At 42.2% G+C, this 13385-nt stretch overlaps 1 long non-coding RNA gene across 2 annotated transcripts in view; it reads left to right on the top strand.

Annotated features, from left to right (window-relative positions):
- Window positions 1-239: 239 nt before the first annotated feature.
- Window positions 240-13385, top strand: part of LOC141806927 (uncharacterized) — a 126212-nt gene continuing 113066 nt past the window's right edge. For both annotated transcript variants that reach the window (XR_012599799.1, XR_012599800.1), the window contains exon 1: window positions 240-444. This is a non-coding gene — a long non-coding RNA (uncharacterized LOC141806927). The remainder of the gene's footprint in view (window positions 445-13385) is intronic.

Genomic DNA, 13385 nt, shown 5'->3' with positions numbered 1-13385 from the left:
TAAACTGCTGTACTGTAATATGATTGTTTTTTCATCAGTCATTTTAATTATGAATTAAAAGCTAACAGGGGTTTAAGCTAGAAAGATTACACCCGTATCTTATTTTAAAAATGCTTGGAATATTTTTTCCTTCCAATAATAAAAAAAAGAATCAAAGAAACCTTAATTTTATTTTACCCGAGTAACATTTGAATACATCTCGATGACGTTTTACTTACCTTCGTCTAACGGTCATTTTACCGGCCCGTCATTGAACTCATCACAGTGTAGCCGTTTGCCTGCTTCGTTTGCTGAGCTAGTTCACACGGTTGTCGGATTACTATTTTTGCTTCATGTTGGTTGCAACAAGTTTGTGAGGACTACTTTTAACGGAGGAGAAAGAAGAGGACTATTCCGCGGCCGAAGCCAAAATTCACGGAGTTTTTTTCGACCCACGACAGCCAGGTAGTGAAACAATTAAACTTTACCTCTTACCGCACATTTAGCCATCCTCTCAGTGCTGGTTACCAAATTCTTCATCATGTAGCTTTTTACCTGTTGCTTGACTTTCGATTTTCTTCAAAAGCTTTGTCAGACAACTAATATTTTGATAACATATAAGAACCAGTGACTTGAATTTTGAAATGACGTGTCGACCATAGACTGGATCATATTTGAACGTTGTGTCCGTGTGTCACCATCGTCATTCTGATATGGACTTTTGATGTTCATCATTGCAGACGCCATTTTGAAAACGTTGAACACAACATAGGCTGTTTTCCAAACCACTTAGTGTCCTAGCAGTGCCTACTGGTTTGACAAAAATTTCAGTTTTTAGGATGCGAAAAAGAGCAAAATCTGCTGTATGCCAAACATTCTGTTGTCCTACCAGTTTAGGAAAAAATCTCAGTATGCAGGGGGCCAGTCTATTACCTGGCAAACTGTATCACACGGTGTATGGTGCAGATGTTTGTCTTCTTTTTCCAGTTATTGTGAGTAATTTTAGGTTTTAGGTGCATTACCAACACCTACGGGCATGAGTTGGCATTACAACAACAATACCACAACATTAATGCTTGACATTCTGTGAGACAAGTGAAGTGATGCGAAAGATAAGATGAAAAGTCTTGTCACTTTCTTGTTGTAAAAGTTGTATAAGAGGTTCCATACATCCACTGTGTGCCCAGTCAGTCAAGTCAGCCATGCCCTCAAAAAGGTAAAACTCCTAAATTCATTATTTCAACAATAATGAGTTGTAGATCCAAACTGTTTTTGTAGCTGGCTGCGAACATGTTGTTTTGGCTGTAACAGTTGACATGGTTGAATGAACTTGGAGGTGGTTTTTGTGGCTTCTGGAAGCAGCCTCAAGTGGCCACTTGAGGAACTGCAACTTTTAAAAATTAATTTATCACATCTGGAAGTTGATGCTTGGTTTTCACTAGGTTTGCACTGATCCGATCCTGGTATCTGGTATCAGGTATCGGCACTGATCCAGCCCTTTAAAGCTGGATCGGGTATCGGTGGGAAAGTTTCGGTCCAAACTTGACACTAAGTCTTAACTATGATTTAGTCCACAAGGTATAAAAAATTACAATTGAATAGTCATTTCTATAAATTCTGAAGCTTTTTTTTAAACCAAACTGCAATTAAACATTTAAACATTTATAGTTTATCAACTTCAGTAATTCCATATGCGCTCATTTTTGTCTTTTACTCAAAACATTACCAGTCTTATCCCACAGTAGAGCATGCAGGTTATTTTTTAACACTGGTATCGGATTAGGATTGGTATGGGTCAATATCCAAAGCCCATACTGCATTCCTAGTTTTGGCTGGCTTTAAATGTTGCAAGCTTGTTTTTGGCGCCCTCTATGGGCAAAGCAGTAACTCAGATTCTGTAGGAGTGTTTTTATTTTCCTTCAGAAAAAAATCATCGTGCTTTCTTTTAACTGTCAGACACATCATTCATCAAGAGTCTTTTCTGCAGAAGAAGGCTGTTGATCATTTTATCTGACACCTGCCCTGCAGCAGTGGTTTCTGACTTTAACTGTGCAGATCTGATCAGTCTTGATGCTGATGGTCTTTGTTTTAATAGCTCATAATGTTGCATTTTATTTTTTCTTTTCTTTAATAATTGCTAAAACAAGCTGGATTAGTTTGTTGTTTGCTCAACTTGACCAGCCCTGTGTTGCCGTACTGGGAGCAGACGTATTAGTGTCAGAGACACCCAGAGCTATGTCACATTACCACACAGTAAAACAGGTTAAAGAGGACCTTAATTGCTTGCTTGCTGTCCTTTGAAAAGCTCTGTTTTCCTTAGAAGAAAACGTTCCTGAAGCAGACGAGCCGTGGTTGGAGCAGAAGGAGAGAGCCACATCAAACGAGGAGAGTGCATGAATCTGTCAGCGATGAAGGGCTATTACTACAGTAGCAGCACCCTGCCGCAGGGAATAAGCTGTCAGCTTCCTCATTAAAACACTGACCTGGGCAGGAGAGTGCCTCAGGGATGCTCACATTTTGAGGCTGTGTTGCGAAAAGTCTAGTGCGCTAAAAGCGTTGCTGTAGAGCTGATTTTAATAGTAGAGGATCAGATGTGTATGTGGGGAAAGGAGGGAGACCAAGAGTGAGATAAACAGCATGCGAGTGTGTGTGTTCGCATCCTGTTTGCCCAATTAGAAACACAAACACATCAGATCTTAAACAAGCTCACCACATCCAACTCCTGCGAGCAATTAGAAAAGCATCAACACCATTACGCAGCGACTCTGACACGCTATGCCCGAACCCCTCAGCTCTGCCAGTGAGTAAACACACACATCGGTGATAAAGCAAACGTGGCTCAGGCCAAACAGGCCTCATGCAGAGTAAGATGGAGTGATCCATCTCCATCATGGCTAACCAGCCGTCGGTGTGTCCGGCCCGGGGACAGAGGAACCACCGCAGAGGCTGCTCAGAAGTTAGTGAACCTGTCTGTCTCCTGTCAGACTGCTGTCACACACACATTGGGCCAAGCATCAATACACACTGGCCTCCCCCCCCGTTTTCCCGGCATATATGCACTGAACGCCGATGTTTTGATTACTGACGGCCATGTCAGGAGTCAAGTAGAGCCTCTTAAAATGTGGCCCGGGGGCAAGGGTCATCCGCTAATGAGTAAAAGCTTTTTTTTCCCCTTTGTTGGCAAGGAGGGAGTAAGGAAATGTGCTCACTAGGTGGTAGAGAGGTGAGGAGGGGAGAGAAGGGAGGAGAGGACGTGTGAAGGGATGGGTAGTGGCAGGGGAGAGGAAGGGTGAAAGGGCCGAGTGGGCCAGGGGGAGGGGGTGTCAGGAAGTGGAGCGAGAGGGGAGGCAAGAGGTGAGGTCTCAGGTGAGAGGGGGTGATAATGATAAACTGTGTTTTTCTCTTGTGTCTGACAGAGGGGAGAGAAAGAGAGATGAAGAGAAGGGCAGGAGCGAGAGATGGGTGCTTGTTATTGGCCTGTCTTTAGTCTCTATTTCTGCACTGTCATAACATGCAAGATGGAAATCAAAGTTCACAGTTTGAACTGCGTGAACATGTCTTCTTTAGGCTTTTATAAGTATGTATTTGTCATAAATGGATGTAGGTCTGAAGGCTGTGTTTTATGGTTTCTGATCAGACGCACAAGATCCACGCAACAGAATGCATGAGGCTTTTATGCTTTTTAACATCCCATGTGGTGACCGTTGGTGTCCATTCCCGAACTGCAGGGGGCAGTGTATCACAAACATACCTCTACCAGAGAACTAAATAAAAGTCAAAGAAGTTTGGCTTTGTTTACAACACAACAGATCTGTCCTGGAAATTTTTCAAGGTTCTTCTGACCGATTCCTCTTCTCTGCCAAGAGTGGTCGCAATTTCACATCATGGAATTTATCATTATATTTACCAACCAGTTGGCATGGTGATCTTTGTGTGGCAGGTTAGAAATTTTCTAGTGTGCCTGGTGTGGAAATTTCTGTTTGAAAGGGACCGTCTGAGGAGGCGTGGGTGCGAAAATGACGTCATTTGTCCGCATGAAGCCTTTGCGGACCCTGTGGACTAGGGATGGGTACCGAATTAGGTACTTTTATAGGTACGGACCGAATTCCGTCTCCTTGTTAACTAAATGTTTGAGGGAAATTGTGGTTGATATCATCACTTTGCCCTTCGTCATTCCTCCCGCTAACTTTGAACACGGTGCCCAAAGCTTGATGGATATTAAAACTGTGGAAAGATTGGGCAAGCTATTATTTTGGTAGTTTCAGTCTCCTCTATTCTTTCTCACACACGATGCTGGTTTTAGTAAAGTTCCTCTTACAACTATTTTCAATAACCATATGGGCTCCAAACACACACACACACACACACACACACACACACACACACACACACACACACACACACACACACACACACACACACACACACACACACACACGCTCCTCTTCACTCTAGAGGATGATGTCTGGACATGTCCAAAACCCGACATTCTGACCCTGACATGCAGCTAAAGACATTGGACTGAGCATATCTCGACCGACACACAAAGATATTGTGATTGCTGTCCGATCTAATAGTGCATTTATACTCTCCATCGAACTGCAGCAGGACTCAGTACGCCTCGGTGTTCAGTGAGAGCAAAATTCACCTGGAAGAGGAAGTAGATGACCATGGTAAATAGGGTTGCTGTGCTCCAGCACAACAAACAAACAGCATGGCAACAGAGAGCAGCAAGTCTTACTTGAGGAAACAGCTTTCTATTGATGCAACTCAAGGAACTCAACATTCCTAAATTCATGGATGAGAGAAAAACACGAAACGTTGTTAGAATATTACTTCTTGTGTCTCTTTTGAGACGCAAGCAGCTCTGCTTAGGAAAAAAGGACACAGTGCTGCCTATCGAAACGGGGTGAGATGTTCTTGGCCAGAAGTGGGATTCTCTTTCCTGCTTGCATACGCAATGAAGACTAGAGCCCCCTCTGTGACTTAATGATCGAGCTATAATCTTAGTCATGGATTGCTGCGTGCTTGTAAACCATAGACTGTATAAGACAGTCTCTGCAACATTACTTTTCTGCTCCTGATACAGTGAAATGAAACAGATCTGCAGACGCAGCGATACTGGAAATGATACAGGCTTTGAGTTTCCTTACTAACAGCTTTGGGACCAGGGGCGGAGTGGGACTCATTTTCAGCCCTGGAATTTTATACCTCAGACCGGCTCACTTTATATCATGATCTTTTGTATTAAAATAATGTAATTATAACTTTACATGTTAAGAGTGCTGATAAGACAAAAATATATGTATATCCTGTGACTGAGGGTGAGCAAAGTAGTCAAAACTATTAACAGACAAATCTTCATCTATCTCAAGACAAAGTTTCCCCAGTTATGTGGTGCCGTCTCATCACATGGTGCAAGCTGCATTTTATTCAACATCTTGCCTTACCAGTTTCATCGGCATCCTCTGCTGTTTTAAACCACAAGCTTGTTGACGTTTTATTAAAAAAAGATGCTATTTTTGCGCATTTTGGTGTCATTTTCCAGCGCTTTCCTTTTTTTATTTCTAAGCTTCTCCGCGCCATCCTTGCTCTTTTGATCCATCTGGCCAGCAGTAGCTACGAGCTGGCTCGTTGCACAGACTCCGACTGGCAGAGCTAATTGTTTTTAGCCTGCATGGACGTGCTGTTATGTCAGGATGAATCTGAGAAAAAAAAAAAAAAGAGCTGCCGATGGAGACGGCCCACAGGGACAGCGGTAATAGCATGTAGTTATACTCATTGAGGGTTATGAATGAACACCAAACCAAAAAATTATAATAATGTTAAAAAATGTATATTACCACCGGCCCTCGCGGCCTAAACTTCAGGCCAGCCCAAGGGGAATTGTCCCGGTCCTCCCGATTAGCCACTCCCGGTATGTTTGGGACTCCTGTCAGTCACGTGGGCTGAACTTTGTCTCTGATTAGCCAATCAGACCAACCTAATATTTCTAAACCGCAGAGTTAGAAAAAAATGTAACCCTGTACAGTGTGCTGATAGTGAAATGAGCTTTTTAGACCCAACCTGTTTTTGGAACCAGGCTGTAAATAGGCTTTTTGATGTCTGTTTTTTTTGGCTTGGTGTGTATGTAGTTTCCTGTCTTTCTGCAGCCAGCCTCATGCAGATTGATTCTCGATGAACAGCAACTTTTTCACACTTCTGCATAGGCTTCATTTTTCTTAACCCGATGTTGCTCTTTGTTATAAACTGACTCATGAGAAGCTCTCTCAGCATCTCTGCACTCTCCATGTTCTAGTGGGCAGGAGACCCTGTCGGAGTGTCATGTCATATGATATATGATGACCTGCAGATGAGACACTGGTGGGGAACAAAGCTGGGCCTTGTGCTTGCAGAGTTAACCTTAAATGCTGCAGTACCTCTGAGTGCAAAGAGACGCTCTTTGTTGCCCCCGCTCATCTGATCTGGCCTTTACCTCCTCAGCCAGGAGGTGTGTGCTTGTATGTGCGTGTGTGTGTTTGTGTTAGCAGTGGCGTTCTCTTTGAAGCCTCTCTGATGGTTCTTTTGGTGCTCTCCAGGAAACATTTGTCTGTGCATTGGATGAGCTCCTCCAGATGTTCCCATAATTTCCCGAGATGTGTATACGCACACCGTCCCGCGTGCATATCTCAAAGTGTGTGTGCACGTTGTTTCTATGTGTTTAGATAGTAAGAGGAGGGAGGGGGGGCATGTTCCAATTAGAGATGGGTAAACTGTTGATGTAAAAGAAACTAAAGCTAACATTTACAGACCGTGACTCTGTGATGTCTTCCATTGTGACTTCAATCTGCACTGTGGCATTGAGCCTAAAGCAGCGCTCAGACGAGAGGATTGTTTTTAAATTCCACATTATAGTTTCCAAAGTGCACTCCACTGATCTAAACACATTTAATGTACAATCACTGTAGAAAACACTTAAGAGGACTCTTTTTTTTCCTGTGTGAACTTTAAATGCCCTGCTGGAGGGTCCATGAGCAAGCAGAAGGAGAGGATTGTAGCTGACCTGGGACTTTGAGCTCCCTATAGAGCAGGGGAGCCAGTTAATATATGATTCTCCTTTGTGAAAACAGAGCACTGCAAAACAGCCGTAAAATCACTCACAACTTAATGGCCAGTGAGAGACAAACCTGAGGCTCAAGAAGGTGCACATATACACTGTGTCCACCACGGGAGGGGTACTTAAAGATAAGACCGTGGAAAGGAAAGTTTGAAGCTAAAACTTGGTTAAAATAAAATTGAAAAAGTAAAATTTAAGTGAGGAAAAAGTAAAACTCTTCTTTTTATGCTTTGAATCGCTTCTTACTTTTTTTTTTAAACAGAAGTTGTCCAAACAGATTAAAGTTAGAGCCCTACCGATTAATCAGACCGATTATAGCCTGTCACTGATTAATCAACATCGGCCAAAATGTGGACGATTATACAAATTTTTGCTCCACGGAGATTCTGTTGCTCCTGCTCCTGTTTGTTAATTAATATAAGGCTACTACACAGCCTCTCACTTCATAATGCCATGCATGATTAACCTGGGCTTATAAATTCACAAGTTATTGTCTTCATTGAAATAATTTTTGAAAATGTTTCAATGTATTTTGTTGTAATTGTATTTATTGCATGTTTTGAAAGCAGCTACATTATTACTTAAAATCTAGTTTAGTCCCCTGCATTAAATGGAAGATGGAACATTTCAATAGCTAGTAATAATTTGTGTTCATATACAGTATATATCCTGTGTATATTAATGAATTTATTATATATCTGTCGATAAGTTGGATATCGCCCGATATATCGGATATCAACTTCTTCTTGCCCTGAGTATCGGTATCGGCATCGGCCCCAAAAATCCCATATCGGTCGGGCTCTAATTAAAGTCACAGCTTGCTTATTAAAGGAAAGCAGATTTCAACTACTTAATCAGAATGTTTACAGATCTTAAGACCAAGACTAATTTGGAAGGAAAGTTCATCATGTGGTGTTTTATCTTTTTGCATTGCATCGTACTGCATCTAATCACATCGTATCATATTGTACCATATCAAAAACGCCTGGCACGGCATCGTATCGTAACATATCTAGGGATGATATGAAAATTTTTGGCCGATATTGGATATTAATATTGCTGTTATGGCCTATAACAGATATTTACTTTTATCAGTATTGATAAAAAAAAACAAAAAAAACAAACAACCTCAACACAGATAATGTGTCGTGGTAGTTTAGACAGAAAGAGTGGCGCGATCGTGAGAAAAGATGACCGTGGAGAGGATCAAAGGATTGAGCGCCGAGATGATCAGGATCAAAAAAGTATGTTTTGTCTGTTTTTTTTTTTTTATCAAAAACAGGAAAAGAGACATAAAAGAAGAGAGTCCACTATTTTTAAGTAGTTTTGGTGTTAACATAGTCATAGAAAACAATATTTTTGTGTCTTGAAAGATCATTTAAGATGCTCTGAAAATGGCCCGCAGCTTAGAGTAAATATCGTCCCACCTTTACCCATCGCCCGATACCGATATGGTAAGAAATAATGACCAACATTGGCTGATACCGCTATTGATACTGATATTGATACTGATATATCATGCCTCCCTAATCATATCGCGTTGTACCAGATTGTTTCATATTGTAAGTCAAGATGATAGTTTATTTGACTCCCAATGGGGAAATTTACAACTGTGTTTTATGATTTATCAAATAATTTTACAACAACTTATACTTTTTTTGTGTTATCTCATATTGTTCTTTATTCAGGGTTGTGTTTTAGCTTTTATTACTTTTCTGGATCTGGGATACCTGAGTCCCGGATTACTTAGAAGAGAGTAATCCACTTCATCCTGTCTGCTTTGTGTGTCTTCCTGCTCCTCCCTCTGTCACAGCCACAGCACCATCATTCCCAAGTCATCAAATACTAAAGTCTATCACGTTCTTTCAGCATCTGATGTTCTAAGTTTGTTTATTCTGGATCTAGGATACCTGACTCCTAGATCTCTCAGGAAATCACACGACATACATCCTTCCAACAATGACTATTTCGTTATAACGTTTTCAGATTTGAAAATTGAAATAAAAAAAACCATTTTGCATGTCTTATTTAGTTTTATGCTGCGTTACCTTTTATCCTACTTTTTCTCTGTGTTATTTTGGATCAGAAACTATTCGAGAAAGCAGTGTTTGATACTTTTTCCAGGGATTTACTGATGGTCGTAGTTTTGTCTTCATCTTTCTATCTCTGGATCTTGTTCAGATAAGATGACAAGATATGACAGCAAATATCTACAGAAACAAAAAAAAGCAGAGATGTCAAAGACTAAGATGAGGATGAATACAATGAGGGATTCAAACATACAGGAAATATTACAACGAAAATACCTGCATGAAGATATCAAAGACACAGAACAATGACACTAGTGGAGGGAGTTTATCTTTCAGTCAGTGAATGTGTCACGTGCATTTGTGTGACTGTGATGTGGAAAGGTGTGTGTGTCATATGCTTAACCACAGTCAATACACGGTTATCTATCCACATGCACATCTGTCAGTATATATTCACATGGTGCATGTGTCCACATGTTTGGAAGGAACAAGTTGTGTCTCCTTCTCTGCGTGTTATCACCTGACATCTCTTGTTAATTCCTGAACTAAGCCAAAGTTTAACTTAATCCTTAAATACCCACACAAGTCAAAGTTAAGACTTCAAAAATCTCTTTAGCACTGATTTCCCCCTTTTTATTCCAGAGTTTTGAAACTCTCTTTAAAGCTTTAAATGTTTCTAATGACACTTAATCTCTTGCGTTTACTGTAAAAGAGCTGCTACCTGCACTGTGCACTTACCTTCAGAAGTGCATGTGTAGTCTGACTTTGCAGCCTGATATTTCTGGTTTGAGTTGTCACATGGAAGGATAGAGAGAAGACTTTGGAGGAGATCCGTGTTGCCAACGCTTCAGTTAGGTTAGTAGCCATTGGCTGTCCTAGAAGTTGCTCAACAACGTAGTTGCCTAATTTACATGATTGACCATTTGCAAGTAATTGTTGTGGACACTGTAGGAGAGAGGAATACTGTTGTGTTGGACACAGAAGTCACCTGTTCTGGCAAATGTACCCTATAATATGCTGCTGGGAAAGCTTTAAAAATGGCTGTTTCCACCGCACCATGATTGTCGCAATAGAGTTGTTAGAGGGCTCTGAAAAGTTGCTACACCTGGGAAGTTAAGGTTAACATTGGCCCTGTTAGCATTTCCACAGCCAACTGTGCCCCTCGTGGTAGGGGGCACGTAAACTGGACAGCGACAGCCGCATCAGTAACATAATAGTGTGACGCAATAGCAGCGTGACACAGTGTACCCCGCTAATTAGGCCTGTCACAATAATCAATAAATCAATTAACCGAAGGATAAATAAAAACGTCCTCTGTAAGTTTGCCAGCCTCGATAAACTGACACGTGCATGCATGTTTGTTTTCCCCCTCTCTTTCGACCAAAGAGGCTGAATGAGAAGATGACTCACTACGTCTTTCTTTCCTAAAATCGGGGTGCATAGGTTCTATAGCGGATTTAGCAGATTTATAGTGGAGTGAGCATCTGTCAAAAATGCGATCTTTGGGGTGAAGACGGGGCTGCTGGCGCGTACACGCGGAGAGAGCTGAAGCGAGCGTCCTGAGGGGTAAGGAGGAAACACACGCTAATATGAGTGATGGCACGAAAGATACGGTTCTTAAGCTGCCTGCCACAGTCCCAGTGTGTGAATATTTTGTTTATTATCAGAATGAACAAAGTGTGAGCTCACGAACACCAACAAGCTGATATGTCACATTTGCTTGAAAATAGTGACAACAAAGAAGAAGAAGGGGAGGTGCAGCGGAGCCTTGTTCTTTGACAATCGGCTCTTACTGAGGCTTTTTGGTCTGCAAAGTAAATAGAAATAAAAGCGCCAAATGGTGGGCGCTCAAAGACAGCTACATTGCCAAAGAAATGCAGCCCTCCAATAGGTCCATTTCATTTTCATTGTATTTTTTTCTCCTTCTTTTTTGTTTAATGGTATATTTATTTGTTTAATTTATTTTATTTAAAAGATCCTGACCTTTTAATTACAGTTAAATACTCTTAAGAAATTAAAGTTTCTTGCTTTTGATATGGTGTGCTCACTTTATTATCCCATTTATCATAATTACATCAATGAAAAAATGGAAAAAAAATCAAAATAATATTGACAATAATATCGTTTATCGGCAATAATATTTTGGAAAACTATCGTCTTGCAAAATTTGTTATCGTGACAGGCCTACCGCTAATAAATGCAACATAGAAAATAAAACGCGGTACAGTAAACAAAGAGCAACGATAGAAGACGTCCAGCATTTTGTCTTCTTTGGGATTGCCATGTGGCTCTTTGATGCATCAAGCTTTATTTCAGAGGAGGCTGCGTGCCGCCAGGAGAAATGCCGCCACTGTCACATAGTAAGTGATGATTCTTTCGACCAATCAACGGTCTGCAGTGTTGTAGCTCCACCTTCGGAGATCGGGTCAGTTTAGTTTGGCACCCCAGTGGAAGGGTGCCAAAAAGTGGGTCAGCTTGTCTCGGTTATTTGGGTGTCTGTTCTGGGATTAGTCAGTGGAAACGCCGTAAAATGCGTACCATGCCAAGACGACCCATACTGGTGAACTGCTTGGTAGAAACGGGGCTTTATGTTTCTGCCATGAACAAGGACGTAGGGCGTGCTCTCTGTTCCATGCAGAGAAATAAACCAGGTTTTACAGTCACAAGAAACAATAGTTCTACTTTTTAATGCATTCTTTTAATTTTCTTCATCTTCATCTTCTAGAGGCTGGCCATTGAATTACTGCAGCACACCAAGGCCGCGTTGATCAGCAAATCACAAATCAAACACATAAGCAAGCAAACTATATGGTGTGTGTTGCCTGTCTTATATGGCATGTTTATCTTTCTTTCCCAAATCAAACTCAAGTGTGCTCATTACGATCTGTCTGTCAGTGTGAGATCTGCTGTCACTTAGCTGAAAAAAAAAGAAAAGATCCAACCTCCTTCGACTCCTGAAGAGCCGTACTTGAGCTGTGACCTCATTTGGACACTGAGCACCTGTGGAGCGCAAACAATTATCCCATTAGTGCTAAGAGGGGCTGCTCCTGCTCACCTAGAGGAACCCTCGTCCCCACCCACACCTCCTGACAGCTCTGGTTTCTCCCTGCTCCCACATCTGAAAGAAGGGGAGAAACTTGGAGGTGTGTTTGCACTCTAGGAGGGGAGATGTGTGTATGAGTGTGTGTGTTGGGGAGGGGGGTCATGGGGATCAATGGCGTTCTCCTGGTTGACAAAGCTCAGACAAAAAGGGCCTTCTCAGCCTCAGACAGACGGTACAGCCCACACACACCTGGATGGCCAGGGGAGTCATAAGGAGGCTTCAAAGCCACACTGCCACCTGGGCTCATCACTTGGGAGAAGGAGGGGTGTGTGCATGTATGTGTGTGTTTGTGGACACACACCAAAGGGGTTCAAATGTTAAGTCTCAGTGACTGAAGTTCCTCTTATCTCAAAGTGATAGATACACACAGATACCCACACAAGCAGCCATACATCTGCATGTACAGACCAAACAAACACCTAGCAAGCCTTGTGCACACGTTTTCAAATACACACACACACACACACACACACACACACACACACACACACACACACACACACACACACTGACTCCATGCTGAGGCTGGGAACCTGGGTGCAGGGCTGCTGTAGGAGCTGTTTGAAGCCAGCTGTCACAACCTGACAGCCTGTTGTTTTAGAGGCCTTTGGTATGGCCGAGGGGGCCGAGGGGAGAAAAACAACACCAGGAATGTGTACAAGTCAGGACCCAACAGTAAATCCTTCGTCCATTTCCTTTCTCCCAATACAGACGGAGGGGAGCAGGGTCCACCAAGGGAGAGGGAAGGAGAGGAACGTGGGAGCGCTTTGCATCTCTCAGACAAGCCTCTGAAGTGATATGCATCCTCCCCACTCTCGCGTCCTTTTCTCACACCTCTTCCTCGAGCTGTTGGGCTCTCCGCTCTCCTCTCTTGTTTTGTCTTCTTGTAATCCGCTCGGCCTCTCTCTGTTTCCATGCTTCCCATATGTGCCTAATTGTTTTATCATGCGGCTGTTTATCCCGTTGCTGTATTCATTAAGAGCAGACACACAAACAACCGCTTAGAGGGAGAGCAGAAAGAAGAAGGGTGGGGAATTCACAGGACACGCAGACGCAAACCAACGCACACACATATTCTCACAGCGATGGATGCAAACACGCCCACAGAGCTGCAATAATCCAGCTAACGCAGTACAAACATAACCACAAAAACATACAGCAACATCCAAGTGCCTCC

Source organism: Halichoeres trimaculatus, unplaced genomic scaffold, assembly GCF_033239565.1.
Source record: "Halichoeres trimaculatus isolate MK-OKI-2021-1 unplaced genomic scaffold, fHalTri1.1 fHalTri1_scaffold_17, whole genome shotgun sequence".
NCBI lineage: Eukaryota > Metazoa > Chordata > Actinopteri > Labriformes > Labridae > Halichoeres > Halichoeres trimaculatus.
Note: the sequence above shows the minus strand (reverse complement) of the source record. Positions and strands in the feature narration are given on the sequence as shown.